The sequence below is a fragment of the Osmerus mordax genome, chromosome 15 (assembly GCF_038355195.1).
Source record: "Osmerus mordax isolate fOsmMor3 chromosome 15, fOsmMor3.pri, whole genome shotgun sequence".
Lineage (NCBI taxonomy): Eukaryota > Metazoa > Chordata > Actinopteri > Osmeriformes > Osmeridae > Osmerus > Osmerus mordax.
The window spans coordinates 184,815-211,192 of NC_090064.1; the positions used below are offsets into that span (position 1 = coordinate 184,815).

Genomic DNA, 26,378 nt, shown 5'->3' on the forward strand with positions numbered 1-26,378 from the left:
GCCAACCTCACCCTGCTTTTGTCACAAGTCCATCAGGCTCTGCCCTCCCTCGGGCAAAGCCTCCCAAAAATACCACGTTCCACTCGTCGGCGCTCCCCTCCACGGAAGTCTTTAGTAAAAGGCGAAAGGCTTGTGCGTGCTGAAGGGGAACCAGAGCGTCGATTTGAAACGACCCAAACGGCCTACCCCCAACCCCTCCGTTGGCCCTGACTCACCCGTCCGCGGGGGCGAACCGGGGAGAACCGGGGCGAACCGCATCCTTCTCGGGAAAAAAAAGGCGCGGAAACGCCACGGGCCGCAGAGGGGCTCGGCCCGCCCGCTTGGCTTTTCTTTCCTTACCGCACTTTCTCCATTTCATTGATGGCTTTTTCTCCATTAAGATCCGTACGTGTTTATCGTATGCGCCTTCCAGCCAGTCCACTCCGTGTTGGTGTCGACTGACACGGCGATAAAAAACTCATTCCGATTGCCTTCCAGTTTTTCACCTCGGCCCCGCTGAATGTCAGCCAGCTCTCTCTCTCTCTCTCTCTCTCTCTCTCTCTCTCTCTCTCTCTCTCTCTCTCTCTCTGTCACTCACTCACTCAGTCACTCACTCAGTCACTCACTCACTCAGTCACTCACTTTTTTTTTGTTTTTTTTTGTTTTTTTTTTTTTTTATCTAAAAGGGCGGGAAAACGCCACCGGCCGACAGGGCTCCGCCCACACCCCCTTTTCACCCCGTTTTTTTGGTAGGGATCGCTTGTTCCGCTTTGTTGGGGCCCCCCCCCCCCCCTTTTGAGGGTTTTTTGACCCTCACCCCAAAAACCCTAGCCCTAACCTAAACCCCTCTCCCCCAAACCTCACTCATTCAGACATTCCCTCCTTCCCTCCCTCCTTCCTTCCTTCCCTCCCTCCCTCCCTCCCTCACTAGCTTTTCTCTTTGACACGCTTAGAAAGATTGCACCCTTCCCGGAGACGCTGCAATACCGGGGCGATGCGCGGAGCGGACGGAGCGAGCCCCTGTTCCGACTCCCTGTTGCAAAAATCCGTTTAATATGTTGTCCTCGCATGGAGGACATATCAGATATTAAACTGATAAGAACAGATACTACACTTGATCTGAGCCAAAAGGCCGAGAAGCGATGACCGCATTATCGGACGCCCCCGGCGCGCGGACCCTCCGTGCACCACCTGGGCCGCTCGGTCACCACACCGAGAACGGCCGAAACCACGGAAGCGGAAAGCCGAGGCCAAAAGCCGCAGGACAAGCAGGGACGGAAGCGGAAAGCCGAGGCCAAAAGCCGCAGGACAAGCAGGGACGGAAGCGGAAAGCCGAGGCCAAAAGCCGCAGGACAAGCAGGGACGGAAGCGGAAAGCCGAGGCCAAAAGCCGCAGGACAAGCAGGGACGGAAGCGGAAAGCCGAGGCCAAAAGCCGCAGGACAAGCAGGGACGGAAGCGGAAAGCCGAGGCCAAAAGCCGCAGGACAAGCAGGGACGGAAGCGGAAAGCCGAGGCCAAAAGCCGCAGGACAAGCAGGGACGGAAGCGGAAAGCCGAGGCCAAAAGCCGCAGGACAAGCAGGGACGGAAGCGGAAAGCCGAGGAAAAGGCAACAGAATTGAAACAGCTACAGAAGAAGCAAAGACAAAACCTGCCTTACCCGCAGGCACGCACCTAACCCCAAAGCCAACCTCACCCTGCTTTTGTCACAAGTCCATCAGGCTCTGCCCTCCCTCGGGCAAAGCCTCCCAAAAATACCACGTTCCACTCGTCGGCGCTCCCCTCCACGGAAGTCTTTAGTAAAAGGCGAAAGGCTTGTGCGTGCTGAAGGGGAACCAGAGCGTCGATTTGAAACGACCCAAACGGCCTACCCCCAACCCCTCCGTTGGCCCTGACTCACCCGTCCGCGGGGGCGAACCGGGGAGAACCGGGGCGAACCGCATCCTTCTCGGGAAAAAAAAGGCGCGGAAACGCCACGGGCCGCAGAGGGGCTCGGCCCGCCCGCTTGGCTTTTCTTTCCTTACCGCACTTTCTCCATTTCATTGATGGCTTTTTCTCCATTAAGATCCGTACGTGTTTATCGTATGCGCCTTCCAGCCAGTCCACTCCGTGTTGGTGTCGACTGACACGGCGATAAAAAACTCATTCCGATTGCCTTCCAGTTTTTCACCTCGGCCCCGCTGAATGTCAGCCAGCTCTCTCTCTCTCTCTCTCTCTCTCTCTCTCTCTCTCTCTCTCTCTCTCTCTCTCTGTCACTCACTCACTCAGTCACTCACTCAGTCACTCACTCACTCAGTCACTCACTTTTTTTTTGTTTTTTTTTGTTTTTTTTTTTTTTTATCTAAAAGGGCGGGAAAACGCCACCGGCCGACAGGGCTCCGCCCACACCCCCTTTTCACCCCGTTTTTTTGGTAGGGATCGCTTGTTCCGCTTTGTTGGGGCCCCCCCCCCCCCCTTTTGAGGGTTTTTTGACCCTCACCCCAAAAACCCTAGCCCTAACCTAAACCCCTCTCCCCCAAACCTCACTCATTCAGACATTCCCTCCTTCCCTCCCTCCTTCCTTCCTTCCCTCCCTCCCTCCCTCCCTCACTAGCTTTTCTCTTTGACACGCTTAGAAAGATTGCACCCTTCCCGGAGACGCTGCAATACCGGGGCGATGCGCGGAGCGGACGGAGCGAGCCCCTGTTCCGACTCCCTGTTGCAAAAATCCGTTTAATATGTTGTCCTCGCATGGAGGACATATCAGATATTAAACTGATAAGAACAGATACTACACTTGATCTTAGCCAAAAGGCCGAGAAGCGATGACCGCATTATCGGACGCCCCCGGCGCGCGGACCCTCCGTGCACCACCTGGGCCGCTCGGTCACCACACCGAGAACGGCCGAAACCACGGAAGCGGAAAGCCGAGGCCAAAAGCCGCAGGACAAGCAGGGACGGAAGCGGAAAGCCGAGGCCAAAAGCCGCAGGACAAGCAGGGACGGAAGCGGAAAGCCGAGGCCAAAAGCCGCAGGACAAGCAGGGACGGAAGCGGAAAGCCGAGGCCAAAAGCCGCAGGACAAGCAGGGACGGAAGCGGAAAGCCGAGGCCAAAAGCCGCAGGACAAGCAGGGACGGAAGCGGAAAGCCGAGGCCAAAAGCCGCAGGACAAGCAGGGACGGAAGCGGAAAGCCGAGGCCAAAAGCCGCAGGACAAGCAGGGACGGAAGCGGAAAGCCGAGGAAAAGGCAACAGAATTGAAACAGCTACAGAAGAAGCAAAGACAAAACCTGCCTTACCCGCAGGCACGCACCTAACCCCAAAGCCAACCTCACCCTGCTTTTGTCACAAGTCCATCAGGCTCTGCCCTCCCTCGGGCAAAGCCTCCCAAAAATACCACGTTCCACTCGTCGGCGCTCCCCTCCACGGAAGTCTTTAGTAAAAGGCGAAAGGCTTGTGCGTGCTGAAGGGGAACCAGAGCGTCGATTTGAAACGACCCAAACGGCCTACCCCCAACCCCTCCGTTGGCCCTGACTCACCCGTCCGCGGGGGCGAACCGGGGAGAACCGGGGCGAACCGCATCCTTCTCGGGAAAAAAAAGGCGCGGAAACGCCACGGGCCGCAGAGGGGCTCGGCCCGCCCGCTTGGCTTTTCTTTCCTTACCGCACTTTCTCCATTTCATTGATGGCTTTTTCTCCATTAAGATCCGTACGTGTTTATCGTATGCGCCTTCCAGCCAGTCCACTCCGTGTTGGTGTCGACTGACACGGCGATAAAAAACTCATTCCGATTGCCTTCCAGTTTTTCACCTCGGCCCCGCTGAATGTCAGCCAGCTCTCTCTCTCTCTCTCTCTCTCTCTCTCTCTCTCTCTCTCTCTGTCACTCACTCACTCAGTCACTCACTCAGTCACTCACTCACTCAGTCACTCACTTTTTTTTTGTTTTTTTTTGTTTTTTTTTTTTTTTATCTAAAAGGGCGGGAAAACGCCACCGGCCGACAGGGCTCCGCCCACACCCCCTTTTCACCCCGTTTTTTTGGTAGGGATCGCTTGTTCCGCTTTGTTGGGGCCCCCCCCCCCCCCTTTTGAGGGTTTTTTGACCCTCACCCCAAAAACCCTAGCCCTAACCTAAACCCCTCTCCCCCAAACCTCACTCATTCAGACATTCCCTCCTTCCCTCCCTCCTTCCTTCCTTCCCTCCCTCCCTCCCTCCCTCACTAGCTTTTCTCTTTGACACGCTTAGAAAGATTGCACCCTTCCCGGAGACGCTGCAATACCGGGGCGATGCGCGGAGCGGACGGAGCGAGCCCCTGTTCCGACTCCCTGTTGCAAAAATCCGTTTAATATGTTGTCCTCGCATGGAGGACATATCAGATATTAAACTGATAAGAACAGATACTACACTTGATCTTAGCCAAAAGGCCGAGAAGCGATGACCGCATTATCGGACGCCCCCGGCGCGCGGACCCTCCGTGCACCACCTGGGCCGCTCGGTCACCACACCGAGAACGGCCGAAACCACGGAAGCGGAAAGCCGAGGCCAAAAGCCGCAGGACAAGCAGGGACGGAAGCGGAAAGCCGAGGCCAAAAGCCGCAGGACAAGCAGGGACGGAAGCGGAAAGCCGAGGCCAAAAGCCGCAGGACAAGCAGGGACGGAAGCGGAAAGCCGAGGCCAAAAGCCGCAGGACAAGCAGGGACGGAAGCGGAAAGCCGAGGCCAAAAGCCGCAGGACAAGCAGGGACGGAAGCGGAAAGCCGAGGCCAAAAGCCGCAGGACAAGCAGGGACGGAAGCGGAAAGCCGAGGCCAAAAGCCGCAGGACAAGCAGGGACGGAAGCGGAAAGCCGAGGCCAAAAGCCGCAGGACAAGCAGGGACGGAAGCGGAAAGCCGAGGAAAAGGCAACAGAATTGAAACAGCTACAGAAGAAGCAAAGACAAAACCTGCCTTACCCGCAGGCACGCACCTAACCCCAAAGCCAACCTCACCCTGCTTTTGTCACAAGTCCATCAGGCTCTGCCCTCCCTCGGGCAAAGCCTCCCAAAAATACCACGTTCCACTCGTCGGCGCTCCCCTCCACGGAAGTCTTTAGTAAAAGGCGAAAGGCTTGTGCGTGCTGAAGGGGAACCAGAGCGTCGATTTGAAACGACCCAAACGGCCTACCCCCAACCCCTCCGTTGGCCCTGACTCACCCGTCCGCGGGGGCGAACCGGGGAGAACCGGGGCGAACCGCATCCTTCTCGGGAAAAAAAAGGCGCGGAAACGCCACGGGCCGCAGAGGGGCTCGGCCCGCCCGCTTGGCTTTTCTTTCCTTACCGCACTTTCTCCATTTCATTGATGGCTTTTTCTCCATTAAGATCCGTACGTGTTTATCGTATGCGCCTTCCAGCCAGTCCACTCCGTGTTGGTGTCGACTGACACGGCGATAAAAAACTCATTCCGATTGCCTTCCAGTTTTTCACCTCGGCCCCGCTGAATGTCAGCCAGCTCTCTCTCTCTCTCTCTCTCTCTCTCTCTCTCTCTCTCTCTCTCTCTCTCTCTCTGTCACTCACTCACTCAGTCACTCACTCAGTCACTCACTCACTCAGTCACTCACTTTTTTTTTGTTTTTTTTTGTTTTTTTTTTTTTTTATCTAAAAGGGCGGGAAAACGCCACCGGCCGACAGGGCTCCGCCCACACCCCCTTTTCACCCCGTTTTTTTGGTAGGGATCGCTTGTTCCGCTTTGTTGGGGCCCCCCCCCCCCCCTTTTGAGGGTTTTTTGACCCTCACCCCAAAAACCCTAGCCCTAACCTAAACCCCTCTCCCCCAAACCTCACTCATTCAGACATTCCCTCCTTCCCTCCCTCCTTCCTTCCTTCCCTCCCTCCCTCCCTCCCTCACTAGCTTTTCTCTTTGACACGCTTAGAAAGATTGCACCCTTCCCGGAGACGCTGCAATACCGGGGCGATGCGCGGAGCGGACGGAGCGAGCCCCTGTTCCGACTCCCTGTTGCAAAAATCCGTTTAATATGTTGTCCTCGCATGGAGGACATATCAGATATTAAACTGATAAGAACAGATACTACACTTGATCTTAGCCAAAAGGCCGAGAAGCGATGACCGCATTATCGGACGCCCCCGGCGCGCGGACCCTCCGTGCACCACCTGGGCCGCTCGGTCACCACACCGAGAACGGCCGAAACCACGGAAGCGGAAAGCCGAGGCCAAAAGCCGCAGGACAAGCAGGGACGGAAGCGGAAAGCCGAGGCCAAAAGCCGCAGGACAAGCAGGGACGGAAGCGGAAAGCCGAGGCCAAAAGCCGCAGGACAAGCAGGGACGGAAGCGGAAAGCCGAGGCCAAAAGCCGCAGGACAAGCAGGGACGGAAGCGGAAAGCCGAGGCCAAAAGCCGCAGGACAAGCAGGGACGGAAGCGGAAAGCCGAGGCCAAAAGCCGCAGGACAAGCAGGGACGGAAGCGGAAAGCCGAGGCCAAAAGCCGCAGGACAAGCAGGGACGGAAGCGGAAAGCCGAGGAAAAGGCAACAGAATTGAAACAGCTACAGAAGAAGCAAAGACAAAACCTGCCTTACCCGCAGGCACGCACCTAACCCCAAAGCCAACCTCACCCTGCTTTTGTCACAAGTCCATCAGGCTCTGCCCTCCCTCGGGCAAAGCCTCCCAAAAATACCACGTTCCACTCGTCGGCGCTCCCCTCCACGGAAGTCTTTAGTAAAAGGCGAAAGGCTTGTGCGTGCTGAAGGGGAACCAGAGCGTCGATTTGAAACGACCCAAACGGCCTACCCCCAACCCCTCCGTTGGCCCTGACTCACCCGTCCGCGGGGGCGAACCGGGGAGAACCGGGGCGAACCGCATCCTTCTCGGGAAAAAAAAGGCGCGGAAACGCCACGGGCCGCAGAGGGGCTCGGCCCGCCCGCTTGGCTTTTCTTTCCTTACCGCACTTTCTCCATTTCATTGATGGCTTTTTCTCCATTAAGATCCGTACGTGTTTATCGTATGCGCCTTCCAGCCAGTCCACTCCGTGTTGGTGTCGACTGACACGGCGATAAAAAACTCATTCCGATTGCCTTCCAGTTTTTCACCTCGGCCCCGCTGAATGTCAGCCAGCTCTCTCTCTCTCTCTCTCTCTCTCTCTCTCTCTCTCTCTCTCTCTCTCTCTCTCTGTCACTCACTCACTCAGTCACTCACTCAGTCACTCACTCACTCAGTCACTCACTTTTTTTTTGTTTTTTTTTGTTTTTTTTTTTTTTTATCTAAAAGGGCGGGAAAACGCCACCGGCCGACAGGGCTCCGCCCACACCCCCTTTTCACCCCGTTTTTTTGGTAGGGATCGCTTGTTCCGCTTTGTTGGGGCCCCCCCCCCCCCCTTTTGAGGGTTTTTTGACCCTCACCCCAAAAACCCTAGCCCTAACCTAAACCCCTCTCCCCCAAACCTCACTCATTCAGACATTCCCTCCTTCCCTCCCTCCTTCCTTCCTTCCCTCCCTCCCTCCCTCCCTCACTAGCTTTTCTCTTTGACACGCTTAGAAAGATTGCACCCTTCCCGGAGACGCTGCAATACCGGGGCGATGCGCGGAGCGGACGGAGCGAGCCCCTGTTCCGACTCCCTGTTGCAAAAATCCGTTTAATATGTTGTCCTCGCATGGAGGACATATCAGATATTAAACTGATAAGAACAGATACTACACTTGATCTTAGCCAAAAGGCCGAGAAGCGATGACCGCATTATCGGACGCCCCCGGCGCGCGGACCCTCCGTGCACCACCTGGGCCGCTCGGTCACCACACCGAGAACGGCCGAAACCACGGAAGCGGAAAGCCGAGGCCAAAAGCCGCAGGACAAGCAGGGACGGAAGCGGAAAGCCGAGGCCAAAAGCCGCAGGACAAGCAGGGACGGAAGCGGAAAGCCGAGGCCAAAAGCCGCAGGACAAGCAGGGACGGAAGCGGAAAGCCGAGGCCAAAAGCCGCAGGACAAGCAGGGACGGAAGCGGAAAGCCGAGGCCAAAAGCCGCAGGACAAGCAGGGACGGAAGCGGAAAGCCGAGGCCAAAAGCCGCAGGACAAGCAGGGACGGAAGCGGAAAGCCGAGGCCAAAAGCCGCAGGACAAGCAGGGACGGAAGCGGAAAGCCGAGGAAAAGGCAACAGAATTGAAACAGCTACAGAAGAAGCAAAGACAAAACCTGCCTTACCCGCAGGCACGCACCTAACCCCAAAGCCAACCTCACCCTGCTTTTGTCACAAGTCCATCAGGCTCTGCCCTCCCTCGGGCAAAGCCTCCCAAAAATACCACGTTCCACTCGTCGGCGCTCCCCTCCACGGAAGTCTTTAGTAAAAGGCGAAAGGCTTGTGCGTGCTGAAGGGGAACCAGAGCGTCGATTTGAAACGACCCAAACGGCCTACCCCCAACCCCTCCGTTGGCCCTGACTCACCCGTCCGCGGGGGCGAACCGGGGAGAACCGGGGCGAACCGCATCCTTCTCGGGAAAAAAAAGGCGCGGAAACGCCACGGGCCGCAGAGGGGCTCGGCCCGCCCGCTTGGCTTTTCTTTCCTTACCGCACTTTCTCCATTTCATTGATGGCTTTTTCTCCATTAAGATCCGTACGTGTTTATCGTATGCGCCTTCCAGCCAGTCCACTCCGTGTTGGTGTCGACTGACACGGCGATAAAAAACTCATTCCGATTGCCTTCCAGTTTTTCACCTCGGCCCCGCTGAATGTCAGCCAGCTCTCTCTCTCTCTCTCTCTCTCTCTCTCTCTCTCTCTCTCTCTGTCACTCACTCACTCAGTCACTCACTCAGTCACTCACTCACTCAGTCACTCACTTTTTTTTTGTTTTTTTTTGTTTTTTTTTTTTTTTATCTAAAAGGGCGGGAAAACGCCACCGGCCGACAGGGCTCCGCCCACACCCCCTTTTCACCCCGTTTTTTTGGTAGGGATCGCTTGTTCCGCTTTGTTGGGGCCCCCCCCCCCCCCCTTTTGAGGGTTTTTTGACCCTCACCCCAAAAACCCTAGCCCTAACCTAAACCCCTCTCCCCCAAACCTCACTCATTCAGACATTCCCTCCTTCCCTCCCTCCTTCCTTCCTTCCCTCCCTCCCTCCCTCCCTCACTAGCTTTTCTCTTTGACACGCTTAGAAAGATTGCACCCTTCCCGGAGACGCTGCAATACCGGGGCGATGCGCGGAGCGGACGGAGCGAGCCCCTGTTCCGACTCCCTGTTGCAAAAATCCGTTTAATATGTTGTCCTCGCATGGAGGACATATCAGATATTAAACTGATAAGAACAGATACTACACTTGATCTTAGCCAAAAGGCCGAGAAGCGATGACCGCATTATCGGACGCCCCCGGCGCGCGGACCCTCCGTGCACCACCTGGGCCGCTCGGTCACCACACCGAGAACGGCCGAAACCACGGAAGCGGAAAGCCGAGGCCAAAAGCCGCAGGACAAGCAGGGACGGAAGCGGAAAGCCGAGGCCAAAAGCCGCAGGACAAGCAGGGACGGAAGCGGAAAGCCGAGGCCAAAAGCCGCAGGACAAGCAGGGACGGAAGCGGAAAGCCGAGGCCAAAAGCCGCAGGACAAGCAGGGACGGAAGCGGAAAGCCGAGGCCAAAAGCCGCAGGACAAGCAGGGACGGAAGCGGAAAGCCGAGGCCAAAAGCCGCAGGACAAGCAGGGACGGAAGCGGAAAGCCGAGGCCAAAAGCCGCAGGACAAGCAGGGACGGAAGCGGAAAGCCGAGGCCAAAAGCCGCAGGACAAGCAGGGACGGAAGCGGAAAGCCGAGGAAAAGGCAACAGAATTGAAACAGCTACAGAAGAAGCAAAGACAAAACCTGCCTTACCCGCAGGCACGCACCTAACCCCAAAGCCAACCTCACCCTGCTTTTGTCACAAGTCCATCAGGCTCTGCCCTCCCTCGGGCAAAGCCTCCCAAAAATACCACGTTCCACTCGTCGGCGCTCCCCTCCACGGAAGTCTTTAGTAAAAGGCGAAAGGCTTGTGCGTGCTGAAGGGGAACCAGAGCGTCGATTTGAAACGACCCAAACGGCCTACCCCCAACCCCTCCGTTGGCCCTGACTCACCCGTCCGCGGGGGCGAACCGGGGAGAACCGGGGCGAACCGCATCCTTCTCGGGAAAAAAAAGGCGCGGAAACGCCACGGGCCGCAGAGGGGCTCGGCCCGCCCGCTTGGCTTTTCTTTCCTTACCGCACTTTCTCCATTTCATTGATGGCTTTTTCTCCATTAAGATCCGTACGTGTTTATCGTATGCGCCTTCCAGCCAGTCCACTCCGTGTTGGTGTCGACTGACACGGCGATAAAAAACTCATTCCGATTGCCTTCCAGTTTTTCACCTCGGCCCCGCTGAATGTCAGCCAGCTCTCTCTCTCTCTCTCTCTCTCTCTCTCTCTCTCTCTCTCTCTCTCTCTCTCTGTCACTCACTCACTCAGTCACTCACTCAGTCACTCACTCACTCAGTCACTCACTTTTTTTTTTTTTTTTTTTTTTTTTTTTTTTTTTTATCTAAAAGGGCGGGAAAACGCCACCGGCCGACAGGGCTCCGCCCACACCCCCTTTTCACCCCGTTTTTTTGGTAGGGATCGCTTGTTCCGCTTTGTTGGGGCCCCCCCCCCCCCCTTTTGAGGGTTTTTTGACCCTCACCCCAAAAACCCTAGCCCTAACCTAAACCCCTCTCCCCCAAACCTCACTCATTCAGACATTCCCTCCTTCCCTCCCTCCTTCCTTCCTTCCCTCCCTCCCTCCCTCCCTCACTAGCTTTTCTCTTTGACACGCTTAGAAAGATTGCACCCTTCCCGGAGACGCTGCAATACCGGGGCGATGCGCGGAGCGGACGGAGCGAGCCCCTGTTCCGACTCCCTGTTGCAAAAATCCGTTTAATATGTTGTCCTCGCATGGAGGACATATCAGATATTAAACTGATAAGAACAGATACTACACTTGATCTTAGCCAAAAGGCCGAGAAGCGATGACCGCATTATCGGACGCCCCCGGCGCGCGGACCCTCCGTGCACCACCTGGGCCGCTCGGTCACCACACCGAGAACGGCCGAAACCACGGAAGCGGAAAGCCGAGGCCAAAAGCCGCAGGACAAGCAGGGACGGAAGCGGAAAGCCGAGGCCAAAAGCCGCAGGACAAGCAGGGACGGAAGCGGAAAGCCGAGGCCAAAAGCCGCAGGACAAGCAGGGACGGAAGCGGAAAGCCGAGGCCAAAAGCCGCAGGACAAGCAGGGACGGAAGCGGAAAGCCGAGGCCAAAAGCCGCAGGACAAGCAGGGACGGAAGCGGAAAGCCGAGGCCAAAAGCCGCAGGACAAGCAGGGACGGAAGCGGAAAGCCGAGGCCAAAAGCCGCAGGACAAGCAGGGACGGAAGCGGAAAGCCGAGGCCAAAAGCCGCAGGACAAGCAGGGACGGAAGCGGAAAGCCGAGGAAAAGGCAACAGAATTGAAACAGCTACAGAAGAAGCAAAGACAAAACCTGCCTTACCCGCAGGCACGCACCTAACCCCAAAGCCAACCTCACCCTGCTTTTGTCACAAGTCCATCACTCTGCCCTCCCTCGGGCAAAGCCTCCCAAAAATACCACGTTCCACTCGTCGGCGCTCCCCTCCACGGAAGTCTTTAGTAAAAGGCGAAAGGCTTGTGCGTGCTGAAGGGGAACCAGAGCGTCGATTTGAAACGACCCAAACGGCCTACCCCCAACCCCTCCGTTGGCCCTGACTCACCCGTCCGCGGGGGCGAACCGGGGAGAACCGGGGCGAACCGCATCCTTCTCGGGAAAAAAAAGGCGCGGAAACGCCACGGGCCGCAGAGGGGCTCGGCCCGCCCGCTTGGCTTTTCTTTCCTTACCGCACTTTCTCCATTTCATTGATGGCTTTTTCTCCATTAAGATCCGTACGTGTTTATCGTATGCGCCTTCCAGCCAGTCCACTCCGTGTTGGTGTCGACTGACACGGCGATAAAAAACTCATTCCGATTGCCTTCCAGTTTTTCACCTCGGCCCCGCTGAATGTCAGCCAGCTCTCTCTCTCTCTCTCTCTCTCTCTCTCTCTCTCTCTCTCTCTCTGTCACTCACTCACTCAGTCACTCACTCAGTCACTCACTCACTCAGTCACTCACTTTTTTTTTGTTTTATTTTTTTTTTTTTTTTTTTATCTAAAAGGGCGGGAAAACGCCACCGGCCGACAGGGCTCCGCCCACACCCCCTTTTCACCCCGTTTTTTTGGTAGGGATCGCTTGTTCCGCTTTGTTGGGGCCCCCCCCCCCCCCCTTTTGAGGGTTTTTTGACCCTCACCCCAAAAACCCTAGCCCTAACCTAAACCCCTCTCCCCCAAACCTCACTCATTCAGACATTCCCTCCTTCCCTCCCTCCTTCCTTCCTTCCCTCCCTCCCTCCCTCCCTCACTAGCTTTTCTCTTTGACACGCTTAGAAAGATTGCACCCTTCCCGGAGACGCTGCAATACCGGGGCGATGCGCGGAGCGGACGGAGCGAGCCCCTGTTCCGACTCCCTGTTGCAAAAATCCGTTTAATATGTTGTCCTCGCATGGAGGACATATCAGATATTAAACTGATAAGAACAGATACTACACTTGATCTTAGCCAAAAGGCCGAGAAGCGATGACCGCATTATCGGACGCCCCCGGCGCGCGGACCCTCCGTGCACCACCTGGGCCGCTCGGTCACCACACCGAGAACGGCCGAAACCACGGAAGCGGAAAGCCGAGGCCAAAAGCCGCAGGACAAGCAGGGACGGAAGCGGAAAGCCGAGGCCAAAAGCCGCAGGACAAGCAGGGACGGAAGCGGAAAGCCGAGGCCAAAAGCCGCAGGACAAGCAGGGACGGAAGCGGAAAGCCGAGGCCAAAAGCCGCAGGACAAGCAGGGACGGAAGCGGAAAGCCGAGGCCAAAAGCCGCAGGACAAGCAGGGACGGAAGCGGAAAGCCGAGGCCAAAAGCCGCAGGACAAGCAGGGACGGAAGCGGAAAGCCGAGGCCAAAAGCCGCAGGACAAGCAGGGACGGAAGCGGAAAGCCGAGGAAAAGGCAACAGAATTGAAACAGCTACAGAAGAAGCAAAGACAAAACCTGCCTTACCCGCAGGCACGCACCTAACCCCAAAGCCAACCTCACCCTGCTTTTGTCACAAGTCCATCAGGCTCTGCCCTCCCTCGGGCAAAGCCTCCCAAAAATACCACGTTCCACTCGTCGGCGCTCCCCTCCACGGAAGTCTTTAGTAAAAGGCGAAAGGCTTGTGCGTGCTGAAGGGGAACCAGAGCGTCGATTTGAAACGACCCAAACGGCCTACCCCCAACCCCTCCGTTGGCCCTGACTCACCCGTCCGCGGGGGCGAACCGGGGAGAACCGGGGCGAACCGCATCCTTCTCGGGAAAAAAAAGGCGCGGAAACGCCACGGGCCGCAGAGGGGCTCGCCCGCCCGCTTGGCTTTTCTTTCCTTACCGCACTTTCTCCATTTCATTGATGGCTTTTTCTCCATTAAGATCCGTACGTGTTTATCGTATGCGCCTTCCAGCCAGTCCACTCCGTGTTGGTGTCGACTGACACGGCGATAAAAAACTCATTCCGATTGCCTTCCAGTTTTTCACCTCGGCCCCGCTGAATGTCAGCCAGCTCTCTCTCTCTCTCTCTCTCTCTCTCTCTCTCTCTCTCTCTCTCTCTCGTCACTCACTCACTCAGTCACTCACTCAGTCACTCACTCACTCAGTCACTCACTTTTTTTTTGTTTTTTTGTTTTTTTTTTTTTTTTATCTAAAAGGGCGGGAAAACGCCACCGGCCGACAGGGCTCCGCCCACACCCCCTTTTCACCCCGTTTTTTTGGTAGGGATCGCTTGTTCCGCTTTGTTGGGGCCCCCCCCCCCCCCTTTTGAGGGTTTTTTGACCCTCACCCCAAAAACCCTAGCCCTAACCTAAACCCCTCTCCCCCAAACCTCACTCATTCAGACATTCCCTCCTTCCCTCCCTCCTTCCTTCCTTCCCTCCCTCCCTCCCTCCCTCACTAGCTTTTCTCTTTGACACGCTTAGAAAGATTGCACCCTTCCCGGAGACGCTGCAATACCGGGGCGATGCGCGGAGCGGACGGAGCGAGCCCCTGTTCCGACTCCCTGTTGCAAAAATCCGTTTAATATGTTGTCCTCGCATGGAGGACATATCAGATATTAAACTGATAAGAACAGATACTACACTTGATCTTAGCCAAAAGGCCGAGAAGCGATGACCGCATTATCGGACGCCCCCGGCGCGCGGACCCTCCGTGCACCACCTGGGCCGCTCGGTCACCACACCGAGAACGGCCGAAACCACGGAAGCGGAAAGCCGAGGCCAAAAGCCGCAGGACAAGCAGGGACGGAAGCGGAAAGCCGAGGCCAAAAGCCGCAGGACAAGCAGGGACGGAAGCGGAAAGCCGAGGCCAAAAGCCGCAGGACAAGCAGGGACGGAAGCGGAAAGCCGAGGCCAAAAGCCGCAGGACAAGCAGGGACGGAAGCGGAAAGCCGAGGCCAAAAGCCGCAGGACAAGCAGGGACGGAAGCGGAAAGCCGAGGCCAAAAGCCGCAGGACAAGCAGGGACGGAAGCGGAAAGCCGAGGCCAAAAGCCGCAGGACAAGCAGGGACGGAAGCGGAAAGCCGAGGCCAAAAGCCGCAGGACAAGCAGGGACGGAAGCGGAAAGCCGAGGAAAAGGCAACAGAATTGAAACAGCTACAGAAGAAGCAAAGACAAAACCTGCCTTACCCGCAGGCACGCACCTAACCCCAAAGCCAACCTCACCCTGCTTTTGTCACAAGTCCATCAGGCTCTGCCCTCCCTCGGGCAAAGCCTCCCAAAAATACCACGTTCCACTCGTCGGCGCTCCCCTCCACGGAAGTCTTTAGTAAAAGGCGAAAGGCTTGTGCGTGCTGAAGGGGAACCAGAGCGTCGATTTGAAACGACCCAAACGGCCTACCCCCAACCCCTCCGTTGGCCCTGACTCACCCGTCCGCGGGGGCGAACCGGGGAGAACCGGGGCGAACCGCATCCTTCTCGGGAAAAAAAAGGCGCGGAAACGCCACGGGCCGCAGAGGGGCTCGGCCCGCCCGCTTGGCTTTTCTTTCCTTACCGCACTTTCTCCATTTCATTGATGGCTTTTTCTCCATTAAGATCCGTACGTGTTTATCGTATGCGCCTTCCAGCCAGTCCACTCCGTGTTGGTGTCGACTGACACGGCGATAAAAAACTCATTCCGATTGCCTTCCAGTTTTTCACCTCGGCCCCGCTGAATGTCAGCCAGCTCTCTCTCTCTCTCTCTCTCTCTCTCTCTCTCTCTCTCTCTCTCTCTGTCACTCACTCACTCAGTCACTCACTCAGTCACTCACTCACTCAGTCACTCACTTTTTTTTTGTTTTTTTTTGTTTTTTTTTGTTTTTATCTAAAAGGGCGGGAAAACGCCACCGGCCGACAGGGCTCCGCCCACACCCCCTTTTCACCCCGTTTTTTTGGTAGGGATCGCTTGTTCCGCTTTGTTGGGGCCCCCCCCCCCCCCCTTTTGAGGGTTTTTTGACCCTCACCCCAAAAACCCTAGCCCTAACCTAAACCCCTCTCCCCCAAACCTCACTCATTCAGACATTCCCTCCTTCCCTCCCTCCTTCCTTCCTTCCCTCCCTCCCTCCCTCCCTCACTAGCTTTTCTCTTTGACACGCTTAGAAAGATTGCACCCTTCCCGGAGACGCTGCAATACCGGGGCGATGCGCGGAGCGGACGGAGCGAGCCCCTGTTCCGACTCCCTGTTGCAAAAATCCGTTTAATATGTTGTCCTCGCATGGAGGACATATCAGATATTAAACTGATAAGAACAGATACTACACTTGATCTGAGCCAAAAGGCCGAGAAGCGATGACCGCATTATCGGACGCCCCCGGCGCGCGGACCCTCCGTGCACCACCTGGGCCGCTCGGTCACCACACCGAGAACGGCCGAAACCACGGAAGCGGAAAGCCGAGGCCAAAAGCCGCAGGACAAGCAGGGACGGAAGCGGAAAGCCGAGGCCAAAAGCCGCAGGACAAGCAGGGACGGAAGCGGAAAGCCGAGGCCAAAAGCCGCAGGACAAGCAGGGACGGAAGCGGAAAGCCGAGGCCAAAAGCCGCAGGACAAGCAGGGACGGAAGCGGAAAGCCGAGGCCAAAAGCCGCAGGACAAGCAGGGACGGAAGCGGAAAGCCGAGGCCAAAAGCCGCAGGACAAGCAGGGACGGAAGCGGAAAGCCGAGGCCAAAAGCCGCAGGACAAGCAGGGACGGAAGCGGAAAGCCGAGGAAAAGGCAACAGAATTGAAACAGCTACAGAAGAAGCAAAGACAAAACCTGCCTTACCCGCAGGCACGCACCTAACCCCAAAGCCAACCTCACCCTGCTTTTGTCACAAGTCCATCAGGCTCTGCCCTCCCTCGGGCAAAGCCTCCCAAAAATACCACGTTCCACTCGTCGGCGCTCCCCTCCACGGAAGTCTTTAGTAAAAGGCGAAAGGCTTGTGCGTGCTGAAGGGGAACCAGAGCGTCGATTTGAAACGACCCAAACGGCCTACCCCCAACCCCTCCGTTGGCCCTGACTCACCCGTCCGCGGGGGCGAACCGGGGAGAACCGGGGCGAACCGCATCCTTCTCGGGAAAAAAAAGGCGCGGAAACGCCACGGGCCGCAGAGGGGCTCGGCCCGCCCGCTTGGCTTTTCTTTCCTTACCGCACTTTCTCCATTTCATTGATGGCTTTTTCTCCATTAAGATCCGTACGTGTTTATCGTATGCGCCTTCCAGCCAGTCCACTCCGTGTTGGTGTCGACTGACACGGCGATAAAAAACTCATTCCGATTGCCTTCCAGTTTTTCACCTCGGCCCCGCTGAATGTCAGCCAGCTCTCTCTCTCTCTCTCTCTCTCTCTCTCTCTCTCTCTCTCTCTCTCTCTCTCTCTCTGTCACTCACTCACTCAGTCACTCACTCAGTCACTCACTCACTCAGTCACTCACTTTTTTTTTGTTTTTTTTTGTTTTTTTTTTTTTTTATCTAAAAGGGCGGGAAAACGCCACCGGCCGACAGGGCTCCGCCCACACCCCCTTTTCACCCCGTTTTTTTGGTAGGGATCGCTTGTTCCGCTTTGTTGGGGCCCCCCCCCCCCCCCTTTTGAGGGTTTTTTGACCCTCACCCCAAAAACCCTAGCCCTAACCTAAACCCCTCTCCCCCAAACCTCACTCATTCAGACATTCCCTCCTTCCCTCCCTCCTTCCTTCCTTCCCTCCCTCCCTCCCTCCCTCACTAGCTTTTCTCTTTGACACGCTTAGAAAGATTGCACCCTTCCCGGAGACGCTGCAATACCGGGGCGATGCGCGGAGCGGACGGAGCGAGCCCCTGTTCCGACTCCCTGTTGCAAAAATCCGTTTAATATGTTGTCCTCGCATGGAGGACATATCAGATATTAAACTGATAAGAACAGATACTACACTTGATCTTAGCCAAAAGGCCGAGAAGCGATGACCGCATTATCGGACGCCCCCGGCGCGCGGACCCTCCGTGCACCACCTGGGCCGCTCGGTCACCACACCGAGAACGGCCGAAACCACGGAAGCGGAAAGCCGAGGCCAAAAGCCGCAGGACAAGCAGGGACGGAAGCGGAAAGCCGAGGCCAAAAGCCGCAGGACAAGCAGGGACGGAAGCGGAAAGCCGAGGCCAAAAGCCGCAGGACAAGCAGGGACGGAAGCGGAAAGCCGAGGCCAAAAGCCGCAGGACAAGCAGGGACGGAAGCGGAAAGCCGAGGCCAAAAGCCGCAGGACAAGCAGGGACGGAAGCGGAAAGCCGAGGCCAAAAGCCGCAGGACAAGCAGGGACGGAAGCGGAAAGCCGAGGCCAAAAGCCGCAGGACAAGCAGGGACGGAAGCGGAAAGCCGAGGCCAAAAGCCGCAGGACAAGCAGGGACGGAAGCGGAAAGCCGAGGAAAAGGCAACAGAATTGAAACAGCTACAGAAGAAGCAAAGACAAAACCTGCCTTACCCGCAGGCACGCACCTAACCCCAAAGCCAACCTCACCCTGCTTTTGTCACAAGTCCATCAGGCTCTGCCCTCCCTCGGGCAAAGCCTCCCAAAAATACCACGTTCCACTCGTCGGCGCTCCCCTCCACGGAAGTCTTTAGTAAAAGGCGAAAGGCTTGTGCGTGCTGAAGGGGAACCAGAGCGTCGATTTGAAACGACCCAAACGGCCTACCCCCAACCCCTCCGTTGGCCCTGACTCACCCGTCCGCGGGGGCGAACCGGGGAGAACCGGGGCGAACCGCATCCTTCTCGGGAAAAAAAAGGCGCGGAAACGCCACGGGCCGCAGAGGGGCTCGGCCCGCCCGCTTGGCTTTTCTTTCCTTACCGCACTTTCTCCATTTCATTGATGGCTTTTTCTCCATTAAGATCCGTACGTGTTTATCGTATGCGCCTTCCAGCCAGTCCACTCCGTGTTGGTGTCGACTGACACGGCGATAAAAAACTCATTCCGATTGCCTTCCAGTTTTTCACCTCGGCCCCGCTGAATGTCAGCCAGCTCTCTCTCTCTCTCTCTCTCTCTCTCTCTCTCTCTCTCTCTCTCTCTCTCTCTCTCTGTCACTCACTCACTCAGTCACTCACTCAGTCACTCACTCACTCAGTCACTCACTTTTTTTTTGTTTTTTTTTGTTTTTTTTTTTTTTTATCTAAAAGGGCGGGAAAACGCCACCGGCCGACAGGGCTCCGCCCACACCCCCTTTTCACCCCGTTTTTTTGGTAGGGATCGCTTGTTCCGCTTTGTTGGGGCCCCCCCCCCCCCCCTTTTGAGGGTTTTTTGACCCTCACCCCAAAAACCCTAGCCCTAACCTAAACCCCTCTCCCCCAAACCTCACTCATTCAGACATTCCCTCCTTCCCTCCCTCCTTCCTTCCTTCCCTCCCTCCCTCCCTCCCTCACTAGCTTTTCTCTTTGACACGCTTAGAAAGATTGCACCCTTCCCGGAGACGCTGCAATACCGGGGCGATGCGCGGAGCGGACGGAGCGAGCCCCTGTTCCGACTCCCTGTTGCAAAAATCCGTTTAATATGTTGTCCTCGCATGGAGGACATATCAGATATTAAACTGATAAGAACAGATACTACACTTGATCTTAGCCAAAAGGCCGAGAAGCGATGACCGCATTATCGGACGCCCCCGGCGCGCGGACCCTCCGTGCACCACCTGGGCCGCTCGGTCACCACACCGAGAACGGCCGAAACCACGGAAGCGGAAAGCCGAGGCCAAAAGCCGCAGGACAAGCAGGGACGGAAGCGGAAAGCCGAGGCCAAAAGCCGCAGGACAAGCAGGGACGGAAGCGGAAAGCCGAGGCCAAAAGCCGCAGGACAAGCAGGGACGGAAGCGGAAAGCCGAGGCCAAAAGCCGCAGGACAAGCAGGGACGGAAGCGGAAAGCCGAGGCCAAAAGCCGCAGGACAAGCAGGGACGGAAGCGGAAAGCCGAGGCCAAAAGCCGCAGGACAAGCAGGGACGGAAGCGGAAAGCCGAGGAAAAGGCAACAGAATTGAAACAGACAGAAGAAGCAAAGACAAAACCTGCCTTACCCGCAGGCACGCACCTAACCCCAAAGCCAACCTCACCCTGCTTTTGTCACAAGTCCATCAGGCTCTGCCCTCCCTCGGGCAAAGCCTCCCAAAAATACCACGTTCCACTCGTCGGCGCTCCCCTCCACGGAAGTCTTTAGTAAAAGGCGAAAGGCTTGTGCGTGCTGAAGGGGAACCAGAGCGTCGATTTGAAACGACCCAAACGGCCTACCCCCAACCCCTCCGTTGGCCCTGACTCACCCGTCCGCGGGGGCGAACCGGGGAGAACCGGGGCGAACCGCATCCTTCTCGGGAAAAAAAAGGCGCGGAAACGCCACGGGCCGCAGAGGGGCTCGGCCCGCCCGCTTGGCTTTTCTTTCCTTACCGCACTTTCTCCATTTCATTGATGGCTTTTTCTCCATTAAGATCCGTACGTGTTTATCGTATGCGCCTTCCAGCCAGTCCACTCCGTGTTGGTGTCGACTGACACGGCGATAAAAAACTCATTCCGATTGCCTTCCAGTTTTTCACCTCGGCCCCGCTGAATGTCAGCCAGCTCTCTCTCTCTCTCTCTCTCTCTCTCTCTCTCTCTCTCTCTCTCTCTCTGTCACTCACTCACTCAGTCACTCACTCAGTCACTCACTCACTCAGTCACTCACTTTTTTTTTGTTTTTTTTTGTTTTTTTTTTTTTTTATCTAAAAGGGCGGGAAAACGCCACCGGCCGACAGGGCTCCGCCCACACCCCCTTTTCACCCCGTTTTTTTGGTAGGGATCGCTTGTTCCGCTTTGTTGGGGCCCCCCCCCCCCCCTTTTGAGGGTTTTTTGACCCTCACCCCAAAAACCCTAGCCCTAACCTAAACCCCTCTCCCCCAAACCTCACTCATTCAGACATTCCCTCCTTCCCTCCCTCCTTCCTTCCTTCCCTCCCTCCCTCCCTCCCTCACTAGCTTTTCTCTTTGACACGCTTAGAAAGATTGCACCCTTCCCGGAGACGCTGCAATACCGGGGCGATGCGCGGAGCGGACGGAGCGAGCCCCTGTTCCGACTCCCTGTTGCAAAAATCCGTTTAATATGTTGTCCTCGCATGGAGGACATATCAGATATTAAACTGATAAGAACAGATACTACACTTGATCTGAGCCAAAAGGCCGAGAAGCGATGACCGCATTATCGGACGCCCCCGGCGCGCGGACCCTCCGTGCACCACCTGGGCCGCTCGGTCACCACACCGAGAACGGCCGAAACCACGGAAGCGGAAAGCCGAGGCCAAAAGCCGCAGGACAAGCAGGGACGGAAGCGGAAAGCCGAGGCCAAAAGCCGCAGGACAAGCAGGGACGGAAGCGGAAAGCCGAGGCCAAAAGCCGCAGGACAAGCAGGGACGGAAGCGGAAAGCCGAGGCCAAAAGCCGCAGGACAAGCAGGGACGGAAGCGGAAAGCCGAGGCCAAAAGCCGCAGGACAAGCAGGGACGGAAGCGGAAAGCCGAGGCCAAAAGCCGCAGGACAAGCAGGGACGGAAGCGGAAAGCCGAGGCCAAAAGCCGCAGGACAAGCAGGGACGGAAGCGGAAAGCCGAGGAAAAGGCAACAGAATTGAAACAGCTACAGAAGAAGCAAAGACAAAACCTGCCTTACCCGCAGGCACGCACCTAACCCCAAAGCCAACCTCACCCTGCTTTTGTCACAAGTCCATCAGGCTCTGCCCTCCCTCGGGCAAAGCCTCCCAAAAATACCACGTTCCACTCGTCGGCGCTCCCCTCCACGGAAGTCTTTAGTAAAAGGCGAAAGGCTTGTGCGTGCTGAAGGGGAACCAGAGCGTCGATTTGAAACGACCCAAACGGCCTACCCCCAACCCCTCCGTTGGCCCTGACTCACCCGTCCGCGGGGGCGAACCGGGGAGAACCGGGGCGAACCGCATCCTTCTCGGGAAAAAAAAGGCGCGGAAACGCCACGGGCCGCAGAGGGGCTCGGCCCGCCCGCTTGGCTTTTCTTTCCTTACCGCACTTTCTCCATTTCATTGATGGCTTTTTCTCCATTAAGATCCGTACGTGTTTATCGTATGCGCCTTCCAGCCAGTCCACTCCGTGTTGGTGTCGACTGACACGGCGATAAAAAACTCATTCCGATTGCCTTCCAGTTTTTCACCTCGGCCCCGCTGAATGTCAGCCAGCTCTCTCTCTCTCTCTCTCTCTCTCTCTCTCTCTCTCTCTCTCTCTCTCTCTCTCTCTGTCACTCACTCACTCAGTCACTCACTCAGTCACTCACTCACTCAGTCACTCACTTTTTTTTTGTTTTTTTTTGTTTTTTTTTTTTTTTATCTAAAAGGGCGGGAAAACGCCACCGGCCGACAGGGCTCCGCCCACACCCCCTTTTCACCCCGTTTTTTTGGTAGGGATCGCTTGTTCCGCTTTGTTGGGGCCCCCCCCCCCCCCCTTTTGAGGGTTTTTTGACCCTCACCCCAAAAACCCTAGCCCTAACCTAAACCCCTCTCCCCCAAACCTCACTCATTCAGACATTCCCTCCTTCCCTCCCTCCTTCCTTCCTTCCCTCCCTCCCTCCCTCCCTCACTAGCTTTTCTCTTTGACACGCTTAGAAAGATTGCACCCTTCCCGGAGACGCTGCAATACCGGGGCGATGCGCGGAGCGGACGGAGCGAGCCCCTGTTCCGACTCCCTGTTGCAAAAATCCGTTTAATATGTTGTCCTCGCATGGAGGACATATCAGATATTAAACTGATAAGAACAGATACTACACTTGATCTGAGCCAAAAGGCCGAGAAGCGATGACCGCATTATCGGACGCCCCCGGCGCGCGGACCCTCCGTGCACCACCTGGGCCGCTCGGTCACCACACCGAGAACGGCCGAAACCACGGAAGCGGAAAGCCGAGGCCAAAAGCCGCAGGACAAGCAGGGACGGAAGCGGAAAGCCGAGGCCAAAAGCCGCAGGACAAGCAGGGACGGAAGCGGAAAGCCGAGGCCAAAAGCCGCAGGACAAGCAGGGACGGAAGCGGAAAGCCGAGGCCAAAAGCCGCAGGACAAGCAGGGACGGAAGCGGAAAGCCGAGGCCAAAAGCCGCAGGACAAGCAGGGACGGAAGCGGAAAGCCGAGGCCAAAAGCCGCAGGACAAGCAGGGACGGAAGCGGAAAGCCGAGGCCAAAAGCCGCAGGACAAGCAGGGACGGAAGCGGAAAGCCGAGGCCAAAAGCCGCAGGACAAGCAGGGACGGAAGCGGAAAGCCGAGGCCAAAAGCCGCAGGACAAGCAGGGACGGAAGCGGAAAGCCGAGGCCAAAAGCCGCAGGACAAGCAGGGACGGAAGCGGAAAGCCGAGGCCAAAAGCCGCAGGACAAGCAGGGACGGAAGCGGAAAGCCGAGGAAAAGGCAACAGAATTGAAACAGCTACAGAAGAAGCAAAGACAAAACCTGCCTTACCCGCAGGCACGCACCTAACCCCAAAGCCAACCTCACCCTGCTTTTGTCACAAGTCCATCAGGCTCTGCCCTCCCTCGGGCAAAGCCTCCCAAAAATACCACGTTCCACTCGTCGGCGCTCCCCTCCACGGAAGTCTTTAGTAAAAGGCGAAAGGCTTGTGCGTGCTGAAGGGGAACCAGAGCGTCGATTTGAAACGACCCAAACGGCCTACCCCCAACCCCTCCGTTGGCCCTGACTCACCCGTCCGCGGGGGCGAACCGGGGAGAACCGGGGCGAACCGCATCCTTCTCGGGAAAAAAAAGGCGCGGAAACGCCACGGGCCGCAGAGGGGCTCGGCCCGCCCGCTTGGCTTTTCTTTCCTTACCGCACTTTCTCCATTTCATTGATGGCTTTTTCTCCATTAAGATCCGTACGTGTTTATCGTATGCGCCTTCCAGCCAGTCCACTCCGTGTTGGTGTCGACTGACACGGCGATAAAAAACTCATTCCGATTGCCTTCCAGTTTTTCACCTCGGCCCCGCTGAATGTCAGCCAGCTCTCTCTCTCTCTCTCTCTCTCTCTCTCTCTCTCTCTCTCTCTCTCTCTCTCTCTGTCACTCACTCACTCAGTCACTCACTCAGTCACTCACTCACTCAGTCACTCACTTTTTTTTTGTTTTTTTTTGTTTTTTTTTTTTTTTATCTAAAAGGGCGGGAAAACGCCACCGGCCGACAGGGCTCCGCCCACACCCCCTTTTCACCCCGTTTTTTTGGTAGGGATCGCTTGTTCCGCTTTGTTGGGGCCCCCCCCCCCCCCTTTTGAGGGTTTTTTGACCCTCACCCCAAAAACCCTAGCCCTAACCTAAACCCCTCTCCCCCAAACCTCACTCATTCAGACATTCCCTCCTTCCCTCCCTCCTTCCTTCCTTCCCTCCCTCCCTCCCTCCCTCACTAGCTTTTCTCTTTGACACGCTTAGAAAGATTGCACCCTTCCCGGAGACGCTGCAATACCGGGGCGATGCGCGGAGCGGACGGAGCGAGCCCCTGTTCCGACTCCCTGTTGCAAAAATCCGTTTAATATGTTGTCCTCGCATGGAGGACATATCAGATATTAAACTGATAAGAACAGATACTACACTTGATCTGAGCCAAAAGGCCGAGAAGCGATGACCGCATTATCGGACGCCCCCGGCGCGCGGACCCTCCGTGCACCACCTGGGCCGCTCGGTCACCACACCGAGAACGGCCGAAACCACGGAAGCGGAAAGCCGAGGCCAAAAGCCGCAGGACAAGCAGGGACGGAAGCGGAAAGCCGAGGCCAAAAGCCGCAGGACAAGCAGGGACGGAAGCGGAAAGCCGAGGCCAAAAGCCGCAGGACAAGCAGGGACGGAAGCGGAAAGCCGAGGCCAAAAGCCGCAGGACAAGCAGGGACGGAAGCGGAAAGCCGAGGCCAAAAGCCGCAGGACAAGCAGGGACGGAAGCGGAAAGCCGAGGCCAAAAGCCGCAGGACAAGCAGGGACGGAAGCGGAAAGCCGAGGCCAAAAGCCGCAGGACAAGCAGGGACGGAAGCGGAAAGCCGAGGCCAAAAGCCGCAGGACAAGCAGGGACGGAAGCGGAAAGCCGAGGCCAAAAGCCGCAGGACAAGCAGGGACGGAAGCGGAAAGCCGAGGCCAAAAGCCGCAGGACAAGCAGGGACGGAAGCGGAAAGCCGAGGCCAAAAGCCGCAGGACAAGCAGGGACGGAAGCGGAAAGCCGAGGAAAAGGCAACAGAATTGAAACAGCTACAGAAGAAGCAAAGACAAAACCTGCCTTACCCGCAGGCACGCACCTAACCCCAAAGCCAACCTCACCCTGCTTTTGTCACAAGTCCATCAGGCTCTGCCCTCCCTCGGGCAAAGCCTCCCAAAAATACCACGTTCCACTCGTCGGCGCTCCCCTCCACGGAAGTCTTTAGTAAAAGGCGAAAGGCTTGTGCGTGCTGAAGGGGAACCAGAGCGTCGATTTGAAACGACCCAAACGGCCTACCCCCAACCCCTCCGTTGGCCCTGACTCACCCGTCCGCGGGGGCGAACCGGGGAGAACCGGGGCGAACCGCATCCTTCTCGGGAAAAAAAAGGCGCGGAAACGCCACGGGCCGCAGAGGGGCTCGGCCCGCCCGCTTGGCTTTTCTTTCCTTACCGCACTTTCTCCATTTCATTGATGGCTTTTTCTCCATTAAGATCCGTACGTGTTTATCGTATGCGCCTTCCAGCCAGTCCACTCCGTGTTGGTGTCGACTGACACGGCGATAAAAAACTCATTCCGATTGCCTTCCAGTTTTTCACCTCGGCCCCGCTGAATGTCAGCCAGCTCTCTCTCTCTCTCTCTCTCTCTCTCTCTCTCTCTCTCTCTCTCTCTCTGTCACTCACTCACTCAGTCACTCACTCAGTCACTCACTCACTCAGTCACTCACTTTTTTTTTGTTTTTTTTGTTTTTTTTTTTTTTTATCTAAAAGGGCGGGAAAACGCCACCGGCCGACAGGGCTCCGCCCACACCCCCTTTTCACCCCGTTTTTTTGGTAGGGATCGCTTGTTCCGCTTTGTTGGGGCCCCCCCCCCCCCCCTTTTGAGGGTTTTTTGACCCTCACCCCAAAAACCCTAGCCCTAACCTAAACCCCTCTCCCCCAAACCTCACTCATTCAGACATTCCCTCCTTCCCTCCCTCCTTCCTTCCTTCCCTCCCTCCCTCCCTCCCTCACTAGCTTTTCTCTTTGACACGCTTAGAAAGATTGCACCCTTCCCGGAGACGCTGCAATACCGGGGCGATGCGCGGAGCGGACGGAGCGAGCCCCTGTTCCGACTCCCTGTTGCAAAAATCCGTTTAATATGTTGTCCTCGCATGGAGGACATATCAGATATTAAACTGATAAGAACAGATACTACACTTGATCTGAGCCAAAAGGCCGAGAAGCGATGACCGCATTATCGGACGCCCCCGGCGCGCGGACCCTCCGTGCACCACCTGGGCCGCTCGGTCACCACACCGAGAACGGCCGAAACCACGGAAGCGGAAAGCCGAGGCCAAAAGCCGCAGGACAAGCAGGGACGGAAGCGGAAAGCCGAGGCCAAAAGCCGCAGGACAAGCAGGGACGGAAGCGGAAAGCCGAGGCCAAAAGCCGCAGGACAAGCAGGGACGGAAGCGGAAAGCCGAGGCCAAAAGCCGCAGGACAAGCAGGGACGGAAGCGGAAAGCCGAGGCCAAAAGCCGCAGGACAAGCAGGGACGGAAGCGGAAAGCCGAGGCCAAAAGCCGCAGGACAAGCAGGGACGGAAGCGGAAAGCCGAGGCCAAAAGCCGCAGGACAAGCAGGGACGGAAGCGGAAAGCCGAGGCCAAAAGCCGCAGGACAAGCAGGGACGGAAGCGGAAAGCCGAGGCCAAAAGCCGCAGGACAAGCAGGGACGGAAGCGGAAAGCCGAG

At 56.8% G+C, this 26,378-nt stretch overlaps 32 non-coding genes across 32 annotated transcripts; all 32 read right to left on the reverse strand.

Annotated features, from left to right (window-relative positions):
• Positions 1-41: 41 nt before the first annotated feature.
• LOC136958223 (U5 spliceosomal RNA) lies at positions 42-159 on the reverse strand. The gene has a single exon (XR_010878493.1). It is a non-coding gene; the product is annotated as a U5 spliceosomal RNA (small nuclear RNA).
• A 773-nt stretch (positions 160-932) lies between these two features.
• Positions 933-1,123, reverse strand: LOC136958079 (U2 spliceosomal RNA). Its single transcript, XR_010878364.1, has one exon. It is a non-coding gene; the product is annotated as a U2 spliceosomal RNA (small nuclear RNA).
• A 580-nt stretch (positions 1,124-1,703) lies between these two features.
• Positions 1,704-1,821, reverse strand: LOC136958224 (U5 spliceosomal RNA). Its single transcript, XR_010878494.1, has one exon. It is a non-coding gene; the product is annotated as a U5 spliceosomal RNA (small nuclear RNA).
• A 771-nt stretch (positions 1,822-2,592) lies between these two features.
• On the reverse strand, positions 2,593-2,783 carry LOC136958073 (U2 spliceosomal RNA). The gene has a single exon (XR_010878358.1). It is a non-coding gene; the product is annotated as a U2 spliceosomal RNA (small nuclear RNA).
• A 536-nt stretch (positions 2,784-3,319) lies between these two features.
• LOC136958226 (U5 spliceosomal RNA) lies at positions 3,320-3,437 on the reverse strand. The gene has a single exon (XR_010878496.1). It is a non-coding gene; the product is annotated as a U5 spliceosomal RNA (small nuclear RNA).
• A 759-nt stretch (positions 3,438-4,196) lies between these two features.
• LOC136958085 (U2 spliceosomal RNA) lies at positions 4,197-4,387 on the reverse strand. Its single transcript, XR_010878369.1, has one exon. It is a non-coding gene; the product is annotated as a U2 spliceosomal RNA (small nuclear RNA).
• Positions 4,388-4,967: 580 nt separating this feature from the next.
• Positions 4,968-5,085, reverse strand: LOC136958227 (U5 spliceosomal RNA). Its single transcript, XR_010878497.1, has one exon. It is a non-coding gene; the product is annotated as a U5 spliceosomal RNA (small nuclear RNA).
• Positions 5,086-5,856: 771 nt separating this feature from the next.
• LOC136958096 (U2 spliceosomal RNA) lies at positions 5,857-6,047 on the reverse strand. The gene has a single exon (XR_010878380.1). It is a non-coding gene; the product is annotated as a U2 spliceosomal RNA (small nuclear RNA).
• Positions 6,048-6,583: 536 nt separating this feature from the next.
• LOC136958228 (U5 spliceosomal RNA) lies at positions 6,584-6,701 on the reverse strand. The gene has a single exon (XR_010878498.1). It is a non-coding gene; the product is annotated as a U5 spliceosomal RNA (small nuclear RNA).
• A 771-nt stretch (positions 6,702-7,472) lies between these two features.
• LOC136958108 (U2 spliceosomal RNA) lies at positions 7,473-7,663 on the reverse strand. Its single transcript, XR_010878391.1, has one exon. It is a non-coding gene; the product is annotated as a U2 spliceosomal RNA (small nuclear RNA).
• Positions 7,664-8,199: 536 nt separating this feature from the next.
• Positions 8,200-8,317, reverse strand: LOC136958229 (U5 spliceosomal RNA). The gene has a single exon (XR_010878499.1). It is a non-coding gene; the product is annotated as a U5 spliceosomal RNA (small nuclear RNA).
• A 760-nt stretch (positions 8,318-9,077) lies between these two features.
• On the reverse strand, positions 9,078-9,268 carry LOC136958119 (U2 spliceosomal RNA). The gene has a single exon (XR_010878402.1). It is a non-coding gene; the product is annotated as a U2 spliceosomal RNA (small nuclear RNA).
• A 580-nt stretch (positions 9,269-9,848) lies between these two features.
• On the reverse strand, positions 9,849-9,966 carry LOC136958230 (U5 spliceosomal RNA). Its single transcript, XR_010878500.1, has one exon. It is a non-coding gene; the product is annotated as a U5 spliceosomal RNA (small nuclear RNA).
• A 769-nt stretch (positions 9,967-10,735) lies between these two features.
• LOC136958131 (U2 spliceosomal RNA) lies at positions 10,736-10,926 on the reverse strand. The gene has a single exon (XR_010878413.1). It is a non-coding gene; the product is annotated as a U2 spliceosomal RNA (small nuclear RNA).
• Positions 10,927-11,504: 578 nt separating this feature from the next.
• On the reverse strand, positions 11,505-11,622 carry LOC136958231 (U5 spliceosomal RNA). The gene has a single exon (XR_010878501.1). It is a non-coding gene; the product is annotated as a U5 spliceosomal RNA (small nuclear RNA).
• Positions 11,623-12,383: 761 nt separating this feature from the next.
• Positions 12,384-12,574, reverse strand: LOC136958143 (U2 spliceosomal RNA). Its single transcript, XR_010878424.1, has one exon. It is a non-coding gene; the product is annotated as a U2 spliceosomal RNA (small nuclear RNA).
• A 536-nt stretch (positions 12,575-13,110) lies between these two features.
• On the reverse strand, positions 13,111-13,228 carry LOC136958232 (U5 spliceosomal RNA). Its single transcript, XR_010878502.1, has one exon. It is a non-coding gene; the product is annotated as a U5 spliceosomal RNA (small nuclear RNA).
• Positions 13,229-13,990: 762 nt separating this feature from the next.
• LOC136958154 (U2 spliceosomal RNA) lies at positions 13,991-14,181 on the reverse strand. Its single transcript, XR_010878435.1, has one exon. It is a non-coding gene; the product is annotated as a U2 spliceosomal RNA (small nuclear RNA).
• Positions 14,182-14,761: 580 nt separating this feature from the next.
• LOC136958233 (U5 spliceosomal RNA) lies at positions 14,762-14,879 on the reverse strand. Its single transcript, XR_010878503.1, has one exon. It is a non-coding gene; the product is annotated as a U5 spliceosomal RNA (small nuclear RNA).
• Positions 14,880-15,643: 764 nt separating this feature from the next.
• Positions 15,644-15,834, reverse strand: LOC136958080 (U2 spliceosomal RNA). The gene has a single exon (XR_010878365.1). It is a non-coding gene; the product is annotated as a U2 spliceosomal RNA (small nuclear RNA).
• Positions 15,835-16,370: 536 nt separating this feature from the next.
• On the reverse strand, positions 16,371-16,488 carry LOC136958235 (U5 spliceosomal RNA). The gene has a single exon (XR_010878504.1). It is a non-coding gene; the product is annotated as a U5 spliceosomal RNA (small nuclear RNA).
• Positions 16,489-17,262: 774 nt separating this feature from the next.
• LOC136958167 (U2 spliceosomal RNA) lies at positions 17,263-17,453 on the reverse strand. The gene has a single exon (XR_010878446.1). It is a non-coding gene; the product is annotated as a U2 spliceosomal RNA (small nuclear RNA).
• Positions 17,454-18,033: 580 nt separating this feature from the next.
• LOC136958236 (U5 spliceosomal RNA) lies at positions 18,034-18,151 on the reverse strand. Its single transcript, XR_010878505.1, has one exon. It is a non-coding gene; the product is annotated as a U5 spliceosomal RNA (small nuclear RNA).
• A 774-nt stretch (positions 18,152-18,925) lies between these two features.
• On the reverse strand, positions 18,926-19,116 carry LOC136958178 (U2 spliceosomal RNA). The gene has a single exon (XR_010878457.1). It is a non-coding gene; the product is annotated as a U2 spliceosomal RNA (small nuclear RNA).
• Positions 19,117-19,606: 490 nt separating this feature from the next.
• LOC136958238 (U5 spliceosomal RNA) lies at positions 19,607-19,724 on the reverse strand. The gene has a single exon (XR_010878507.1). It is a non-coding gene; the product is annotated as a U5 spliceosomal RNA (small nuclear RNA).
• A 765-nt stretch (positions 19,725-20,489) lies between these two features.
• On the reverse strand, positions 20,490-20,680 carry LOC136958082 (U2 spliceosomal RNA). Its single transcript, XR_010878366.1, has one exon. It is a non-coding gene; the product is annotated as a U2 spliceosomal RNA (small nuclear RNA).
• A 536-nt stretch (positions 20,681-21,216) lies between these two features.
• Positions 21,217-21,334, reverse strand: LOC136958239 (U5 spliceosomal RNA). Its single transcript, XR_010878508.1, has one exon. It is a non-coding gene; the product is annotated as a U5 spliceosomal RNA (small nuclear RNA).
• A 774-nt stretch (positions 21,335-22,108) lies between these two features.
• Positions 22,109-22,299, reverse strand: LOC136958083 (U2 spliceosomal RNA). Its single transcript, XR_010878367.1, has one exon. It is a non-coding gene; the product is annotated as a U2 spliceosomal RNA (small nuclear RNA).
• Positions 22,300-23,011: 712 nt separating this feature from the next.
• On the reverse strand, positions 23,012-23,129 carry LOC136958240 (U5 spliceosomal RNA). Its single transcript, XR_010878509.1, has one exon. It is a non-coding gene; the product is annotated as a U5 spliceosomal RNA (small nuclear RNA).
• Positions 23,130-23,900: 771 nt separating this feature from the next.
• On the reverse strand, positions 23,901-24,091 carry LOC136958084 (U2 spliceosomal RNA). The gene has a single exon (XR_010878368.1). It is a non-coding gene; the product is annotated as a U2 spliceosomal RNA (small nuclear RNA).
• Positions 24,092-24,803: 712 nt separating this feature from the next.
• On the reverse strand, positions 24,804-24,921 carry LOC136958241 (U5 spliceosomal RNA). The gene has a single exon (XR_010878510.1). It is a non-coding gene; the product is annotated as a U5 spliceosomal RNA (small nuclear RNA).
• A 765-nt stretch (positions 24,922-25,686) lies between these two features.
• Positions 25,687-25,877, reverse strand: LOC136958086 (U2 spliceosomal RNA). Its single transcript, XR_010878370.1, has one exon. It is a non-coding gene; the product is annotated as a U2 spliceosomal RNA (small nuclear RNA).
• Positions 25,878-26,378: the final 501 nt, after the last annotated feature.